This window comes from Leptinotarsa decemlineata, unplaced genomic scaffold (genome assembly GCF_025532065.1).
Source record: "Leptinotarsa decemlineata unplaced genomic scaffold, Ldec_3_MD MMD2_tig00026328_RagTag_RagTag, whole genome shotgun sequence".
In the NCBI taxonomy this organism is placed as follows: Eukaryota; Metazoa; Arthropoda; class Insecta; order Coleoptera; family Chrysomelidae; genus Leptinotarsa; species Leptinotarsa decemlineata.
The window spans coordinates 24,025,197-24,044,702 of record NW_027412688.1 but is presented as its reverse complement, the minus strand read 5'-3'; the positions used below and the strand labels follow the sequence as shown (position 1 = coordinate 24,044,702).

Below are 19,506 nucleotides of genomic sequence, written 5' to 3'. Positions count from 1 at the left end.
GTATTCCGAAAAACAATTTTCCCCATTGAGTTTCCTGTTTTCACATGTTAACTCCAATCGACAGGATACGTTTGGGCAACTGTCGGTATCTTCTGTCCACCTGTCACAACCTGAAATTGGAGAATATTCATAGAATTCTTGACAATAAATAACGTTTTTTGGGGCAGAAAAACGAAGGCAAATACACTGCCTGAAGATAATCAATACACTTAGGTGCATAAAAAACGACCCCCTTGAAATGTTAACAAATTTTGATTTCGAATACGTTTTTTATTTTCAGCCCCATTTTGATTCTTTTTTCATCAATTGGAAGGAAGTTCCCCCTAGATTATTTCACATCAAACAGATTTCCAAATAATGCTCGATTTATATACATCAGAAAACAAAGTTATGTTTCTATCATCCAAGTTTGAGACACTCTGTGGTAAAACACAGCTTTTGGATGCCACACAAAATAATTTTATATACAAGCTTGGTCGATTTCCTATAAATTGTTTCTTCATTCATTTTGTTATCATGATTCGTTCCAAATTCAAGAATTGAATGAAGCATAGGATTTTCTCTACGTATTCATATGCAACGATTGAGCATATCTGGCACTAAGTAGACTTTTAAGAAGTTGCGGAAGACCACCTACCAACGAAAAAAACTTCGTGATGCGCTCATAGAGAGTTAGAATAACATGCTACAAGATTATATTCGAACGCTCTTTCGTGGAATGACTCGGAGAATGGAAGCTAGAGAAGGCAACAACCATTATTAAAAATTGGTTTATTATTTCATTTTTCAACTGTCAGCTGCTCATGTAAAAATGAATGAATAAACAATGTATAGGGAATCAACTGAGCTTGCATACGGGATTATTTTTGTGTGTCATCCAAAAGCTGTATTCCACCACATGATGTCTTAAATATAGATAATAGAAACCTAACTTTGTTTCCCATTGTTTAATGTGTGTAAATCGGCCCTTATTAGGGAAAATGTTCGATGTGAATTAATCTGGTATAATTATTCTTCCATTCATTGAAAAAATTATAATCGGGCTCAAATTAAAAAAAGTTATTCAATTAAAAAATTTGTTAACAGTTAGAGGTAGCTGTTTTTATGCACCTGATTGTACATTGAATATCTCAGATTCATCAAATGATACTCAGCATTGGCTAATGCTCATCAGAAAACAACTAATCACCTAGCTAATACCCCGACGTATATTGGATTAAAATGAAAATTTTCAGATGGATTTTATCAATAATATAATTTCCTTATAGATATCAGTAGTAGTTTACCGTGAGAATTCTAATTTCTTTCGAAATATCTAATTTCGTGATATGTGTAACTGTCCATTAAACGAAAAGTTATTAGACTGTTCTGATTTGTGTGGTAATTCTTTTCATTTACATACAACGATATTGCATTATTTTGTATCACTCCTTCAGTTCAACGAAATTTTGAATTTATTAATTTATTACTTTCTTTATTGGTTTTGATAAACAAGAACAATACAATAAATGTGGAATCGAAATGAAATTGTGTAGAACACACCAATATTCAAAATCACAATTGAGCATCACACACATGATTAATTGGGAATATCAAAACGAGAAACCAATAACTTGGGTCTACCAGCTTCCAGTGGAAAGTGGTCCAAGTGATCCCACCAAGGATATTCTATGCATCTTGTCATGAAGTATTACAATTTCATTTTAGTATAACAATTCTTCATGTTACCTATTGTTAGCTTTATTTCAATTCCACGACACGTAAGTATCGTAAATAATTTTAGAGTTTCTGATGTCTGACTGCTTCAGATTCTATTTTCTAGTTCTTCTACCTACCTTCTACCAGCTGTGGCAGGAGGTAGGAATTCAATGAATTCTGCCGCTGGATTGAATTAAAACGATTTCAAAAGTACTGTAATGCTAAATCCAGCGGTGCGCTTTTTGATTTTTCGTCCTGGTATCAGTCGTATCGAGAGGTTTTGACAAAACAAAAGCAAAACGGTGAAAGAAGCAAAGCAAAGCAAAGCAAAAATCTTTTTATTAAAATAAACTATTTACATGTCTACATTTCATGAGTACCTTTATCTTAAGGGTAGAGTAGCAAAGTGACTTCTACTTTTGACAGGCGCGCCCTCGCGTCTCCGGCGAGAGGAGGCGGTGGGAAACGCCCCTCGCGATGTTAGCGGTTTGACGCTCACCCAGAAACATAGACTTTATTAAAAACGACTTGGTAATGTGCCTCCTGCCGCCAAGGCAGGAATGAAAATATAGCTGTCAATGTGTTGGTTAACTAGATACTCCTGGAAAAAGTTCATGCAAAAACCAGGACAGAATGTCTACAGGAAGCTTTCTATGCCAGTTTTTTCATGAACCTACAAACGGTCATTTACATGAGGGCTTCATAAATCAACCCACCGTAACGGCGGGGTTGATTATGATGAACTCTAACTGCCGTGATATAACTAGTCGGCGGACTTTTCGGAAGAAACCACTTGAAGTGTTTGTAAGCAAGTCTTTGGATCAAATCCGTAATGTGCACGACCTTCGCTATGTCTCGTAAACGCTCCAATGAAATGTATCGATCATTATCAGTCACGATACGAAGCACCTTATTCTGCATCGTCTCGAGTCTCCGCAACGGAGTCCTCTGCAGAATACAGTACAAGAGTACAACATAGCTGGCCTGATAATTTGTTTATATATCAGGAGCTTTTTGTCAACACTCAGTTTGGAATTTCGTGCAATGAGAGGGTAGTTGCGTTTAATCGCCGCTCCCGCTCTCTAGATTGCCAGACTCAAGTGCTTATGAAAATTCAAGCGCTTGTCCAGGATAACTCCCAGATACTTGCACTTTTCTGTTCTTCGACACACTTTTCTTGAATCGTCAATTTCCTGAAGATCTTCACGTCGGTGAATTTCTTCGTGAAATTGACAAGTTCAGTCTTTGACGGATTTAACCTTATCTTATTCCTCTCCACGTACGGTACTTCTAACCGATCTGTATTTGGCGTGTTGCCACCTCACTAGAGTAAGAATGGGCATATATGGCAGTATCACCTGCATATACCTATGCCTACATTCGTTTTTGTGAACATTGGAAAGTCATATGTATACCGAGAGTATAAGTGTGGGGATAAACAGGACCCTTGTGGAACACCTGCCTCCATTGGAAAATCTCCGTAGAGATAGCTAGGTGTATTCTTACCCTAAATTTTCGGTTGACCAGATAAGAATCCAAGATTCTTATCATGTATAAAGGCATGTGTGCCATCCACATTTTCGCGATAAATCCGTTTGTCCAAACGGTGGCAAAAGCTTTATGTATGTCCAACAGGACCATGACTGTATTCTTTTTCTGGTGAAAGGCCTCTTTTACTCCGTGGAACAGTCGGACCAGTTGCGAGGTCGTGTTACGACCCTGCCTGAATCCAAACTGTTTCTCCGGAACAAGTTTCAGTCTTTTCTCCAGACTGAGAAGTCTGCTCAATAAGATCTTGTCCGCAATCTTGGCGACCGAGCTAAGTAACGAAATCGGTCGGTGGCTCTCTCTGGTTCTTCGGTTTTCCCGACTTATGAATGGGTATTAACCATTGTGAAAGAACCAGGAGTTCTAAGCATCTTGAAAATTATCAGTCACTGTACTCTGACATTTCATCTTTTTACCAAAATCTCAGAGCAGTAAAATTATATACTCACAGACAAAAATATTGCATATTTTATTTTAAGCCTTGATTTCACGTTTATTTCTATTTCTGTGAATATTTATGCAGTTTTTATTACTAACTGGTATATGCTGAAGTATTTATTGTATATCGATTGCCAATTATCCAGATATTGAAACTTTATAACACACTTGTAGAAGAAGTAATGGAATAGAATAGTTTTGTTTATGATATTCAATTAGAACAAGCAACATTGATGACAAAATGAAAGTTCTTTTAGGCAAAATGATGGCAGTTCAGTACTTATTGTTTTCTTCCCTAGCTCTAACGATTCCCTGCATCCTCGTGGGCATCCGCGAAAGGTCTTTCATAGTTTTTTGTGGAATTTGATCCCATTCTTCCTGTGTAGCAATTCCTGATTCTGCAATTAACTTAGGAGCTGGATTTCGTGCTCGTATTTGCCTTTTTAGGATGTCCCAAATATGTTCTATGGGATTTGCGTCAGGAGTGTTTGGTACCCAATCCATTGCCTCAAGTCCACCAACTTCAAGATACTTTACTGTAGATAAGTACTCGAGTACTATCTATAAAGTACATCTATAGAAATTTACGTAAAATACTTTGGCTTTTGAACTTTTATCAAAGCGAAATGAAATTAACATAAAAAATATATTGAAATAAAATATGCAATATTTTTGTCTGAGAGTGTAATTGTCGAAAAAAACGACAATGTCATGTCACTTGTCAGTTCACCATTTCACGAAAGAAAATGCATAGAAACTCGGGAGTTTTAACCGATTCGCTTTTGTTTTGTCAAAAACTCTTGACTCCAGAAATGAGATCGACTTAACTTTGTAAACACGTTGATAGAATCGAAATCTGTCGCCAACTTGACATTGTTGAGCTGAGTTATTTGAGTTGTACTCAGCACCTCTGTGACAGTATTCTGTCACGAAGTATCACAATTTTATTTCAGCATAAGAATCTTCTATGTTACGTTTCGTCAGCTTCATTTCAATTCCTCTATACGTGAGTAACATAAGTGATTTCAGAGTTTCTGAGAAAGACAACAAATAGCTTAGAAAACTTGTATAAATACAGGAGTTTACTTTTTTCTGCCGTCTGACTGCTTCCGATTCTATATTCCAGCTCTAATATATTCACATGTATCAAATACATTTGATGTTGCAACAAAAACCTTCGATTGAGCATGATGAAATAAAATTGTGATCGTTTGATATAACACTAGGCACATACAAAAATAAATCAATGAACAAATATGTACCAGTTTTTGGATGTTTGAAAATTATCTTTCCAAATCTTTCGAATGGAAAACTTTCAACGAGGAATATTTGAAAGGCTCTCAGATTAGGAAAAGTTTGGAAGATTATCAACCCACCACTGAAAGATATTTTGGCATATTTTCAAAACGATTCTGCAAGATACCGTAAACTATAGGAACATTGAATCATATTCACGAAAAAACTACCATAGTAAACATGTTTCTGAAATATAGGTCCTTCTTCCTGATAACATAGAACATGTTTTTTGTGGAGAATATAATAATGAACGAAAAAAGGCAAAAAAAAGTTATAGTGTCTTATATCGTACCCTTTATAAGTTTAGATATATTGGGATTGGGAATACATTTTCTAACTTTCCATATCTAAAAAAGAAATTTACAAAAAATATTGTGTTGTGTGTGTGGGAGGATTGGCATTGGAGTTATCCTTTTACCACAGAGAACAAAATTGTTTTTTTTTAATGATAAGCCATTGTTTTATTCATGCAACTTCTTGTATAGACGAAGTAAACGGTATTGTGCATACTCAAAGGTGTCGGCGCTCTCAAAGGCCAAAAAAAAACAATACATAGAAATGAACCCGCTGCGAACTAGTTCACGTGGACTGAAGAATTGGCGGTTCGTATTGGATCATTTTTACCAACCGGGTTTTATGATTGGCTGAAGAGTCATAAAATTAAATTTGAAGTCATGTTTCGGTGACGAATTGAATGCGAGGATGGTTATAGTCGTCGTGTTATCAATGTTCAGTTCAGGAACTGATCGCGATCTGAGTGTTGAAATTCGATATTGGTGCAGTTATAATTATTTGAAATTTTTGTTATCTGTTTAAATGTGGCGTCCTTGGACAAGTACTAATAGTTGTAATGAGTGTGATAACAACACAGACTTTTTCCTGTGTAGTGAACGATGGTGAACAATGCAAAAAAGAGATACCAGTAAATAAGATTCGGACGCATTTGAATATTGAAACATAGAGAGTATGTTTCAAGGTATATAAGAATCTACATTTCAAGTTTGATTTCGAGGGAAACAAACTATTACAGGCATGTATGTAATGCTCAGATTTGACCGAAATTCCTTTCTCACCTGTACCTAAAATAGTCAAAACCAAACCTTATGAACGCAAGACGCGGTGTGATATGGGATTACCAAAACCTTTAGATGTTCATCTAATAAAACCATTAAAAAAATAATACACGACTATTACGAACGCAATGAGATTCCTACAACTGAAATCATGAGGCAGAAATTGAATACTTCCGGCCATAACGTGAGCTGCTATGACAAACCTCTTCAGAATTGGATACAGAATCTGGACTTTAGATTTGAAATAAAAAACGTCAAGCAGTTATGGAAAGCAGAAGAATAGTGAAATTGCGTAACAAATACTTAGAACAGATAACTGAATATAGACAAGAACAACGGCAAATTTTCTATTTGGACGAATCTTGGTATAACACTCACGACACAGTTACGAAAGGGTGGACTGATGGTTCGAGAATGTGTACGCCTAACATGTCTGCAAACAAAGGATGTTGTGTGTATTTGGATCGCTCTATGCTTGATGTGTACAGCTCTACGAGAATAATATATTATATTTAATAATATATTGATATATATATATATATGTATATATATATATATATATATATATATATATATATATATATATATATATATATATATAAATAAAACAATTCGTGGACACAACACTCCAAAAAAAGGGGGGCAAATCTCTATTTGCGTGACATCCCTGGACCCGGATGTCACGCAGGTAGCTATAGCTGCCTACGTGGTTATGTTAGATGTAGCCTGGGAATTCTAGGTCTTCTAACTGGAACCACAAATGTGCGGTTGGCTTCTGTTGTTAACTCCGTGCGTATGTGAAAACCAGAAAAGTACTTGATAGAAATAAATGCGTAAACGCAATATATATATATATATATATATATATATATATATATATATATATATATATATATATATATATATATATATATATATATATATATATATACAGGGTGTCCCTGGACTTCCTCTTTTCCTCTCGGGAATGTATAGATGGGGTCAAAATATCATCAGTATTTCATATAACTTCTTTTCCTAAAATCCTTCGTTACCAAGTAACGGGCCCTCGAAGTTACAAAATGAAAAATGTTTTTCTTTGATAACTTTTCAAGTGAATATTCAAAATCATCCAAATTTTGGTAATTGACTAAACAAATGAATTCCGTCGATGAGCTTTCATGCAGGAGTCAGTTGTTTTGCTACAAAGTCAGGAACGGACTACCCCCGATGGTCCACACCCCAAAACTTTGAAATGACAGATATTCTTCAATATTTTTCAACAAATTAAGGTTACTTGGACAATTTTATGAATAAAAGTACTCGTGTGGAAAGTCGATCGGAGCAACGAGTCTTGATAAAAATGTAGTTTCACTCGACGACATCAAACCCGCTCGTCCACCATTATTTGAAATGAATAATTATCAAAGCAGAAATAATAATGATAACGTTAATTCAACAACATTTATCCTGAGATGTCTACCATTATTCGAAAATATTAGTTTTTAAGGAAAATGGAAATGATAGGTAAAATGTTCATAACGAATTTTTATAATGCAAACACGTTTAACTAACGAAACTCAAGAGCCTCAAGAGCAAACAGAAATGAAAAATCCGCTACAGAAACTGCTCGATATGACCACCTTCTCTCTCTATACATTTTCTTAGTCTGCGAAGACACCCTCTCTGTACTTGAAATAGCATTCCAGGGTCGTTTCGTATGGCTTCACAATGTAATGTTATTCTATTCAACAATGCATCTCTTGTGTGAATAGGTGTAGCGTAAACAAGGCTTTTTAGATGCCCCCACAGAAAGACATCCAATGGATTTAAATCCGGAGACCGCGATGGCCATGAATATGGCCCACCTCTACCAATCCATCTATTGTGGAAAATATGGTTCAGATGGTCACGCACAATAAAACTAAAATGAGGAGGAGCGCCATCATGCATAAACCACATATCTCTTCGGGTTTGCAATGGAACATGTTCCAAAAGTCCATTCAAATCGTTCTGAATGAACTCCAAATAACGTTCTCCATTCAATCGGTCCTATAGAACGAATGGTCCTATAAGATGGTTTCCTATGATACCAGCCCAAACATTCACGTTGAATTTCCGTTGGTGTTTGGTTTGCAATATCCCATGGGGATTTTCTTCGGCCCATATATGGAGATTATGATAACTCCATCTCTACTGAAACCTGCTTCATCAGTGAATAAAACTCGATTAATAAAAGTCATATTCTCTCTTTGCCTATCCATGAACCAATTGGCATATTCCAGTCGTGCTGGAAAATCTTGAGGTGTCATGGCATGTACCTTCTGGATGTGAAATGGGTGGAGCAGTTGTTCCCTAATTATTCTATGAATAGTGGACTTGGATGTATGGAACTGTTCTGATAGATTTCTGATGCTCATTGAAGGATCATCAGCGACGGCTTCCAAAATATTTTCCTCCAATACAACGGTACTTACAGTTCTAGGAGCGCCCTCACCACCTCGTTTTGGCAAAACTGTACCTACAATAATATCGAAATAAAACAACGTGCTCAAATTAATTATCAATTATTACATACCTGTCTCCCTCAAGCTGCGATCGACACGCTCGAATGTTTCTCTTGACGGTACCGTTCGATTGGGAAAATGCTCGGAATACAGACGACGAGCTTCTGCAGCATTACAAAATGCTCTTCCATAAAATACATGCATATCTGCATATTCATTGAATGTAAACTGTTCGGCCATATAAAAAAAATTCAAAATATCCTATAGAATATTGACAATACAATGATAGTCATATGACAACGCACCACTCAACAAAACAAAATCGCATTCCAGTTTCTCATTTTTTATCAAAACTTTCTAAAAGGTTTTTTTGTCAACATCTGTGAAAGAAATGGAACATAATTATTCCCTGGATATTTTTCACCTGATCATGTGCAGCCGTTTTTGTAGTTCATTCGTTTGCTTTTTATTAGTATAGTAAATATTTTTTCCGATGTGCGTTTTTTCAGCTAAATTTAGATTCGTGTTAAAGAATTTCTCCCATAAAATTATAATTATCAGTGAAACTCCTCAACAGTTTAGCTGTGAAGAAGAATTTGAAACATTCGAATGTTGAGTTTCATGAGATTCAGATAACTGATCAACACGAAACGTGATTATTCCACACGTATTATGTACATACAAAATATGGAATGAATTCGATATTTCATAGTAGAGTAGCTTGTTAGTTTAAAAACACCACGAATCTACAGAACTTGATATTTCTTTTGAAAAAATATCTGCTATCACAATTGTGACTTAAACTTCCATATAGGTACTGTACTTTTTGTTTACGACTTCATTTTAGCATACTTTGTATTATTCCTGTTATAAATGCTGTTGAATTAACATTATCATTATTATTTCTGCTTTGATAATTATTCATTTCAAATAATGGTGGACGAGCGGGTTTGATGTCGTCGAGTAGAACTACATTTTTATCAAGACTCGTTGCTCCGATCGACTTTCCACACGAGTACTTTTATTCATAAAATTGTCCAAGTAACCTTATTTTGTTGAAAAATATTGAAAAATATCTGTCATTTCAAAGTTTTGGGGTGTGGACCATCGGGGGTAGTCCGTTCCTGACTTTTTAGCAAAACAACTGACTCCTGCATGAAAGTTCATCGACGGAATTCATTTGTTTAGTCAAATACCAAAATTTGGATGATTTTGAATATTCACTTGAAAAGTTATCAAAGAAAAACATTTTTCACTTTGTAACTTCGAGGGCCCGTAACTTGGTTACGAAGACTTTTAGGAAAAAAAGTTATATGAAGTACTGTAATATTTTGACCCCATCTATACATTTCCGAGAGGAAAAGAGGAAGTCCAGGGACACCCTGTATATATAATATAGTTAGGGAGCTAACTAATTTTGTTATTCAATAATCATTTCTGATTATATATATATATATATATATATATATATATATATATATATATATAATCAGAAATGATTATTGAATAACAAAATTAGTTAGCTCCCTAACTAACTGATTATATATATATATATATATATATATATATATATATATAATCAGAAATGATTATTGAATAACAAAATTAGTTAGCTCCCTAACTATATTATTAAAGGGAAACTGTTGGAAGGTAGGTTGCACTATATCGTTCACTTGAACTATACATAAATTTGAAATGAACTCACCAATATCATTATAGCTTCGATAATAGTCTCTCTGAGCCAAAACGCTTGCAGAGAAAATGGTGATAAAAAGTATGGCTTTGAACATTTTTACTGTATCTATATCTTCCATAAGTTGATTCTGAGGACTTATATATATATGAATACAGTGGATAACTTTCTACCTAAAAAACACGTTTTGGGAGATAGCAGAAAAACTGCTATCATTTAACTGAAACTGATATTTTTGCAGTAATAGACATATTAGTAGTGTTTCTGTCATTACTGAAACAATAAACAGAAATAATAGAAATCCTTGCAAAGTTAATAATGACACGTTCCAGTTTTTAGATTTTCAAATTACCTTATTAACAGTACAACACTTCGTAGACCCAGATGATTCATAATTGAGAAACTGCAGCCTAGATCGAGAATTCTAGGATGACTGCAGAGTGTGGCAAATACCTTCTGAGAGAACTCGAAGCTGTTGTCGTAACTGCCACATACGTCTGTGATAGAAAACTCATAGAATTATCACCAAATTAATCTTTTGTAACTTCTTGCGCTCTGCGATTGAGAGACTTCTTGCGTGGGGCTGTCTTGTTAACTTTGAATTTTGGTGTTGGTAGAAATTATTGCAAATTATAGTCGAAGTGAATGATATTGTGCACACTTAAGTTGGCGGCACTCTCAAAGGCCAAAAAATCAATACATGAAAGTGAATCGGCTGCGAACTAGTCCACGTGGTCTGTAGAATTAGCAATTCATATTGGATAATTTTTACTAACCGACTTTTATGATTGAAGAGTCATTAAATTAAATTTAAAGTCATGTTACGGTGACGAATAGAAATCGGGAAATGCGGAAATGGTGATCGCCGTTGTGTCATCAATATTCAGTTCAGGAACTGATCGCCATTTGAATGTTGAAAATTCGATATTGGTGCAGTTATAATTACTTAAGATTTTTTTATCTGTTTAAAATGTGGCGTCCTTGGACAAGTACTAATAGTAATAACGAGTATGATAACAACCCAGACTTTTTCCAGTGTAGTGATTCCAATAACAATGGCGAACAATGCGAAAAAGAGATACCAGTGAATAAGATTCGGAGGCATTTGAATATTGAAACACAGAGAGTATGTTTCAATGTATATAAGAATCTACATCTCAAGTTTGGTTTCGAGGGAAACAAACTATTACAAACATCAGATTTGACCGATATTCCTTTCTCAACTCTACGTAATATAGTCAAAAACAAACCTTGTGAACAAAAGACGCGAAGTGATACAGGATTACCAAAACCTTCAGATGTTCATCTGATAAAATCATTGAAAAAAACAATATACGACTGTAACAAAAGCAATGAGATTCTACAACTGAAATCATAAGGAAGAAAGTGAATACTTTCGGCCAAAACGTGAGCTGCTGTGACAAAACTCTTCAGAATTGGATAAGGAAACTAGGATTTACTTGCACTGTTTGGAACCTTTGATGTAGTAATGAATATTATTGGAGTTTTTTCCTAACACCAAATCGTTATTTTTAACACCTCGACACGTGTTTCGATCACCGAGTGATCATCTTCAAAGAGGAAGATTAAAACTAAAAGTTTTAATCTTCCTCTTTGAGTAAGTAGTATTCACAAGTATTTACAATTATCACCCTGTTATTTAAATCCCTACTTTCCCACCCTGAAACACTTCGAATTATGTATTCGAAAAGACACTCTGTGACATAAAAACATCTCCCCTCCTTCACCCCCCTCAACGTGAAAGCCACCTCCCAAATTTTTTTAAATGCAAAAGTAGGTCAAGGGATACGTCATTTTGAAGGGTATTCAATTTTTTGTACAGCCATATCTTTGTTTTTCAATTTCGTGCATGCGTCATAAAGAAACAAAAAATTCAAGGTGTTGAAAGGTATAGCGTAGGTATTCCATTGAATCCGTCTGCTGTACAATATGCCATGCACCTTCAATTTTTTGTTTGTTTTTACCAACCGTTGTCTGTCGGCCTCGACAGTTGAGTAAAAAATTGTATGTTTTCTGTGAACTCGCTGAAGAGAAACAGTTTTGCAGTTGTTGTTTGTATTTCTTGTTCAGTATTACTTTCAGACAATAGGCTAAAAGTTCTAGCAAAGTCTCATTTGACTGAACGTCAAAGAGTGGAAGTGTTAATACTACTAAGATGTGGGGACAAAACTAGAACCCAGAAGAATGTAAGTGAAATGTTCAATAATAAATATCCTGATAATCACATTTCTCAATCTACCGTTTGTAGAATAGAAACGTGAATTTGGGACTGTCAAAGATATTTCAAAACCAGACAGGAGTGTATTGATTGACGATGGGAAGAAATTGAATATTTTGGTAGACATCGAGGAAAATCCACATAAACCTACTCGACAACTTGCCGCCGATTACGACATAAGTCAAAGTTCGATATTGCGTGTTTTCAAAAGTGAAAAGTATCACTCTTATGAAGTACAGTTGGTACATGAACTCAACGAAGACGATCCAGATCGTCAACAGACAGAGCTGTCGATATTGGAGCCGAGAAAATCCCCATTGGATGATGGAGGCCCATACTCAATATCCCAGAAAAGTAAATGTTTGGGCAGGGATTATAAATAATCGCATAATTGGACCATATTTTTTTAAACGAAACATCAACCGGTGAACGTTACTTGGAGTTTTTGACAAATTTTTCAGTTCCAACGCTGAAAAGACTTTTTCCAGATAGTGATAATCCGAATCAAATACTGAGGATACACTACAAAAACATAATTTTATCTATTTTCCACGATATTTCTTTATTGTTGGCTAGTTTCGTGGAAAATAGATAAAAGTGTGTTTTGTAGTGTATCCTCAGTGAACATGAATTTCCACAAAATAAACAAGTCGTCAATCAAAGAAGCCGAATCAAATAGATAGAAGTATCTGGTATCAGCAGATACCAGATACCACCACATTTTGTAGCTGAAGTTCGTGCATATCTGAATGAAGTTTTTCCCAACAGATGGATTGATAGACGAGGTGCCATAGAGTGGCCAGTCTGTTCTCCTGACATGACACCGCTTGACTACTTTTTGTGGGGTTACCTAAAGTCCAAAGTATACGTCAATAGACCAAACAATATTGAAAGTTTGCAAATCAGAATTAGAGAAGAAATAGAACGTATCACTCCCGAAACTATTCAAGATGCTGTTGATTACTTTCAACAACGCCTTTATTATTGTCAAGAAACAAATGGCTGTCAGTTTGAACATTTGATCTGAAGACTTCCATTAGTTGCACATTGATTGATATCGCTTTAATAAATGATTAAGATAACACAATTTATTCAATTGTTTTTTTTTTGACGCATGCACGAAATTAAAAAATAAAGATATGGCTGTACAGAAAATTGAATACCCTCCAAAATGAGGTATCACTTGACCCCCTTTTGCATTAAAAAAAATTGGGGGAGCTGTCACGTTGAGGGGGGTGAAGGAGGGGGGATTTTTTATGTCACAGAGTGTCTCTTCGAATACATAATTCGACTTGTTTCAGGGTTTTTCTTGAAAATGGCTAAAAACGTAGAAAATTAATTTATCCGTTACATATGGTGCTCACTGTACATTTGTTTCATTCAATGTGATACTAGCCGCCGTGGCAAAATTTGTACATACTTTACATGAATGTTTTCCTAAACATTTTCCCAAAAGATATCTACAAACATAGCCCAATCCATTGCCTTCGGGAATGGCTAGAGTTCTATAATCATTTGTCCCTACTCTCGAAGGTTTATAGGGATTTTTTTGGACTTCCACAAGAATCTTCACTCTATTTATGTCAGCATCTGTAATATTAGATAGAATCTCAATAGTATCTTCTATACAGTTTGTTCCTCCTGCCTGTGTGAAATACTGAAAAGTAAATGTGTTTTTGAAAGCTCTGGTAACTTGAACACGAGTTGGGTTTCTGGCATTTCCACAAGTATTTCTCTGTTGACCAAAATAATTTTCCACACAGTTCTGGTTTATATTCCTCGTCAAAATGTTGTCCTTCGCTATGTAGGTTTTCTCAAAGTTGCAGAAATGCCGAAATTGTTATCTGCCATCCCACAATGAATCTCATTTGTTCAGTCGTGTTTTTTCCTTTTTTTTGATATTACAGTTAATTTGCTGAGAAATATTTCCATTTCTTTCAGAAAATCAATTTGTTTTGATGTTCGGAAAAAAGGTTTATTGAAATGTTTGACATCGTCAAATCGATATGAATTCAAAATATCAAACATTTTATCCATTTTTTCAATGAATGTAACCGTCCCTATTGCTGCTGATGGTATCTGATTGAAACTGGCATAAGTATTCATCGCTGTATTTACCGAATGACTGAAAACTTGACTTGCTAATTTAACCTTCATCATTTGAAACTTAGTTGAAAATGAATGAGAATCACTAAGTTTGAGTGCTAGTCTATATTGCTTTTCCTTATCTAAGTTGTAAAGTTATCCAAGATGACTCATGTTCGTTGTAAATTCATCAAATTTCAAAAAGTCATCGAAAAAAGTCATACTCCTCATCTGCCACATTTCAGCAGATGAGGAGTATCAAAAAAGTAAAATATTTGTTTCTCATCAACAAAGAAATATGGCACCTCTACAATCACTTTGACATCTCTTCTGGCAAGTGCATATAAACATTAAAACCTAAATCTGAAATGATATCCCTAACTCTTAATCCAATTTTTGATAATTACCTAACAGCTTCAATCAGAATACTTTTTATATCCAGTATTGATGTGGATGAATTGGTAAAAAAGTATTCAACAGTAGGCTCCAAAAAAGGTAATTTGAATATACATTCGATACTTTGGTTTTGCAGAGATTTCAGTGGAAGTAATATTTTTCCTACAGATACGTACTAGCCAAATAAAAAAATGCGGATCAACAATTATTTTCCTTTGTGGATTTCAAGTGGAACTCCGATTGTTTTGTCATTTTATATCATTTTACTTTTGAGGCATTCGTGAAGTTTAATTTCATCAAATTAATTTCATAAATAAAGTCTGCATATATTTGGTCCATAACAATTTATTTTATGATTTTCGTTATATGTTCATTCCTTCAATCTTACATAATGAATACCAGAAAAACATACATTTTTTCGTCAATTTGAAATCGAACAAAATTAATGCCGACATCACCCAGCAAATTACAGCAACCCACAGCTCGATATTTGTTCATTTTGAAACTAGACACGAATTTTTAACAAATACAAAACCACCACTTACAACGATTCACTCTGTAATAATATTCCATGTCTCAACTTGGCTCGCTTGGTAAACCCATCAGATTCAGTCGGTTGCGCAGTAGGTTCGCTGAGCATAAAATTCGAGGTGGGGAATCTTGACCTAAATATGGCGGAGAGTGAACTTACTTGTGTTTACTTCTATACGGTGATGACGGAAAGTTTTCTTTCAGTATCTGTACCCGAGCTGTCGGAGTCATCAACTGTGACAGAAGAAATATTCTTTCGTCTCGCTTCAGCAGAAGTTGCAAGAATAATTTTATGAAAAGTAGGATTCGTAAGCTCTGACACAGCTGGAGAACCGACTGTTTCTTCAGAAATAACATCTGGGTTCTTTCTACTGTTTTTTGGGTATACAACCTTCCACAATCTGAAAAAACAATGCTAAATCAATAAAGAATGTGCTGAGGTGTCTACAAAATGTGTACAAAAAACTGAAAGAAAATCGAACAAAATATATACAGGGTGTCAGTGGAGTAAAGATGGGGTCAAAATATCACCAGTACTTTATATAACTTTTGTTGCCAAAATCCTTCGTTACCAAGCTACGGGCCTTCAAAGTTACAAAATGAAAAATGTTATTCTTTCATAACTTTTCAAATGTTGGTGATTGATTAAACAAATGAATTGTTCTGATGAGCTTTCATGCAGGAGTCAGTTGTTTTGCTACAAAGCCAGGAACGGACTACCCCCACTGGTCCACACCCCAAAACTTTGAAATGACAGATATTTTTCAATGACATTAGGTTACTTAGACAATTTTCCGAACAAAAATACTCGTGTGAAAAATCGATCGTAGGTACCAGTTTTGATAAAAATGCACTTTTGTTCGATGACATCCAACCTGACATGTCTACCATTATTTGAAATGAAAATTTTTTACAGCAGATATAATTATGATAACGTTTATGCAACAATATAACAGAGATAAAACAAATGTAATATCAAATTTTGTAGATTCGTGGTATTTTTGAACTAACAAGATATGCGAATATCGATTTCTGTCCATATTTTGTATGTATGTGTGGATTAATTACGTTTTGTGTTGTGTTATCTGAATCTCCTGAAACTCAACATTTGAATTTTTCAAATTTTCATTCACAGCTGAAACGTTGAGGAGTTTCACTGATAATTTAATTTGATGGGAGAAAATATATAACATAACCCGATAAATTTATCCGGAAAAACGCACATTTACATATACTAATGAAGAGCAAACGAATAAACTATAAAAACAGCGGCATATGAATTTGAGAAAAATATCCGATGAATAATGATGTTTCATTTCTTCCACAGATGTTGACAAAAAAAATTCAGAAATAAATAAATTAGTTGTGATGAAAAATGAGAAACAAGAATCCGATTGTGTTTTGTTGAGTGGTGCGTTGTCATTGTATTGTCAGTATACCATAGGATATTTTGAAGTTTGTTGATATAGCCGAACAGTTTACATTTAACGAATATGCAGATATGCATGCATTTTATGGACGAGCATTTTCTAATGCAGCAGAAGCCAGTCGTTTGTATTCCGAGCATTTTCCCAATCGAACGATACCGGCAATAGAAACGTTCGAGCGTGTCGTTCGCAGCTTGAGGGAGACAGGTACCTATGTCTAATGAAGAATTGATAGGAGCATGTTGTTTTATTTCGATATTATTGTAGGTACAGTTTAACCAAAACGAGGTGGTGAGGGCACTCCTAGGGCTGTGCGTACTGTTGTATTGGAGGAAAATATTTTGGAAACGGTCGCTGATGATCCTTCAATCAGCATAAATAATCTATCAGTTCCATACTACATCCAAGTCCACTCTTCACAGAATAATTAGGGAACAACTGCTCCACCCATTTCACATCCTGAAAGTACAAGCCATGATACCTGAAGATTTACCAGCACGACTGGAATATGCCACGTTCATGGATAAGCAAAGAGAGGATATGACTTTTATTCATCGAATATTTTCCACTGACGAAGCAGGTTTCAGTAGAGATGGAATTATCAACTCTCCAAACACCAAACACCAATGGATATGAACAATGGAATGAATGTTTGGGCTGATATCAAGGAAACCATCTTATAGGACCATTCGTTCTACATGACCGATTGAATGGCGAACGTTGTTCGGAGTTCCTTCAGAACGATTTGAATGGAATTCTGGAATATGTTCTATTGCGAATTGGGCGGAGTGATCCATGGAAATATAGCTTGTTTCCGAGAACGTGTTGATAATGGTTTTATTTTCCCAGTTAACTCTGTTGATACACAAACCACTACTTCAATGAGAGATAATTTCACGAAAACAGATATTCAAACCAGTGGCGGCGATGAAATTGATCGAAAAACACCAAATGAATTCATCCAAATTTGCGATCGAGAAAAACATCAAGTCGTGAAAACAGTGTATTTGTCAAAAAGAAAATAGTTTTGGTAACAAATTATTATGGTAGCAATATGGCTCACTATCTTGCCAACCAAATGCATCATCAAATAGAAGCAATAATAAAAACAAACGCGAGTGAGAATATCTTACTCAAAACCGCAGCGGAAATCATAGAAAAGCTATCAGACTCAGATATTTTATTACTGTGGCCCAAAAATCCCGATATCAGGATATTGAAAACATTTTTACAGAGTGCAGAACATAAAAATATGATTGTTTTGACTAAACCCTACTCTTTGAATTACTCAAATAATAGATAAATTTTTGAAAACAACCTCTCTTTGTCGAAATTGATTCACCATCTAGATTCCTCCTCGGTACAAATGTTCGAGAGAAAATTTTTTATCACCCAGACTCACCTAAATCCAGATCCAGCTGTAAATACCAGAATCATTAATGTGGAAAATAGTGCAAGTCTTCTTCATCAAAATATACAATGTCTCAATACCAGTAGAAATGAACTGGAGGTTTTTTAAACATTTTGTGTTGTGTTGACATTTTCTGTGTGTGATAATAATAATAATAATTATAATAATTGGAGCATTTCTCTTTAGGGCAGCTGCCTGAGCAGCTGATGAACTCGGTATAGTTTTCGACACTGAACGAGGTGACCACAACTCTGACCCTGTTCAGCAAAAAGCTCAGGTAAAAGCCACAGAGATCACCTTACTTCTGCGGAAACACAAGGATAAGCCAATGCATGGGGTCTTCTTCAATAACATTGGAGACCTTGGCTTATCAAAGCGCCTGACCTTCGCTTTTCTCAGGTCGAGTGGGCTGAAGTCGGAAAAAGAGGGTTTCATCATGGCTTGCCAGAATGGTGTCTTCAACACCTTAGTCTACCGCAGTCGCGTGATGGGTATAGAGGTTCCTGACACAAGGTGCAGGGCCTGCCGCGAGGCGCCCGAGACCCTAATGCACTTGCTAATGCAAAGTCCAGCATATGCGGTCTCGGCCTATATCCATCGACATAACGCGGCCCTAAGAGTGCTATACTACTATCTACGGCACTCTTACGGTACTGACCAGACACCGGTATTGCCCTACGCTCCGGGAGATATTGAATCCGTTGTGGGGAACGAGAAGTGCCGAATTTATTGAAACTATTCGTTCTCCACCCTCAGGCTTATATAAGCTAATGAGCCTGATGTAGTCTTTCTGGACCACCAGACCAAGACGATATTTGTCGTGGAGTTTTCAGCTCCTGGCGAGATGAATAACGTTAGAAAAGAGGAGGAAAAACGGATAAAATATCGAGATTTTCTCTTCGAACTCCACAGACTCTATCCAGATCACTCTGTCAAGATGGTTGTTCTGATTATTGAAGTCCTTATTGGAATGATGTCTTCTCTACTCTCGAATCTTAAAATCATACCGGCTTGCCACACTAAGGCAGAACTCTTAGCAGCACAGATGCAGAAGGCTGTCATTCTTAGCTCACTGCGCTTGCTCAGGGCACATGATTCTCGGACCCAATGATCACTTACCCCACGGTGTGGGGAGTGATCATTGGTTGTTAATGCTGGCGCGCCCACATAGTTAATCATTTTACG

General features: G+C 35.7%; 1 long non-coding RNA gene across 1 annotated transcript; it reads right to left on the bottom strand.

Annotated features, from left to right (window-relative positions):
- Positions 1–3: 3 nt before the first annotated feature.
- LOC111511088 (uncharacterized) lies at positions 4–10,490 on the bottom strand. Its single transcript, XR_002722861.2, has 2 exons — positions 10,245–10,490; positions 4–110 (listed from the first exon to the last, which is right to left on the bottom strand). It is a non-coding gene; the product is annotated as an uncharacterized lncRNA (long non-coding RNA).
- Between the last annotated feature and the right edge of the window lie 9,016 nt (positions 10,491–19,506).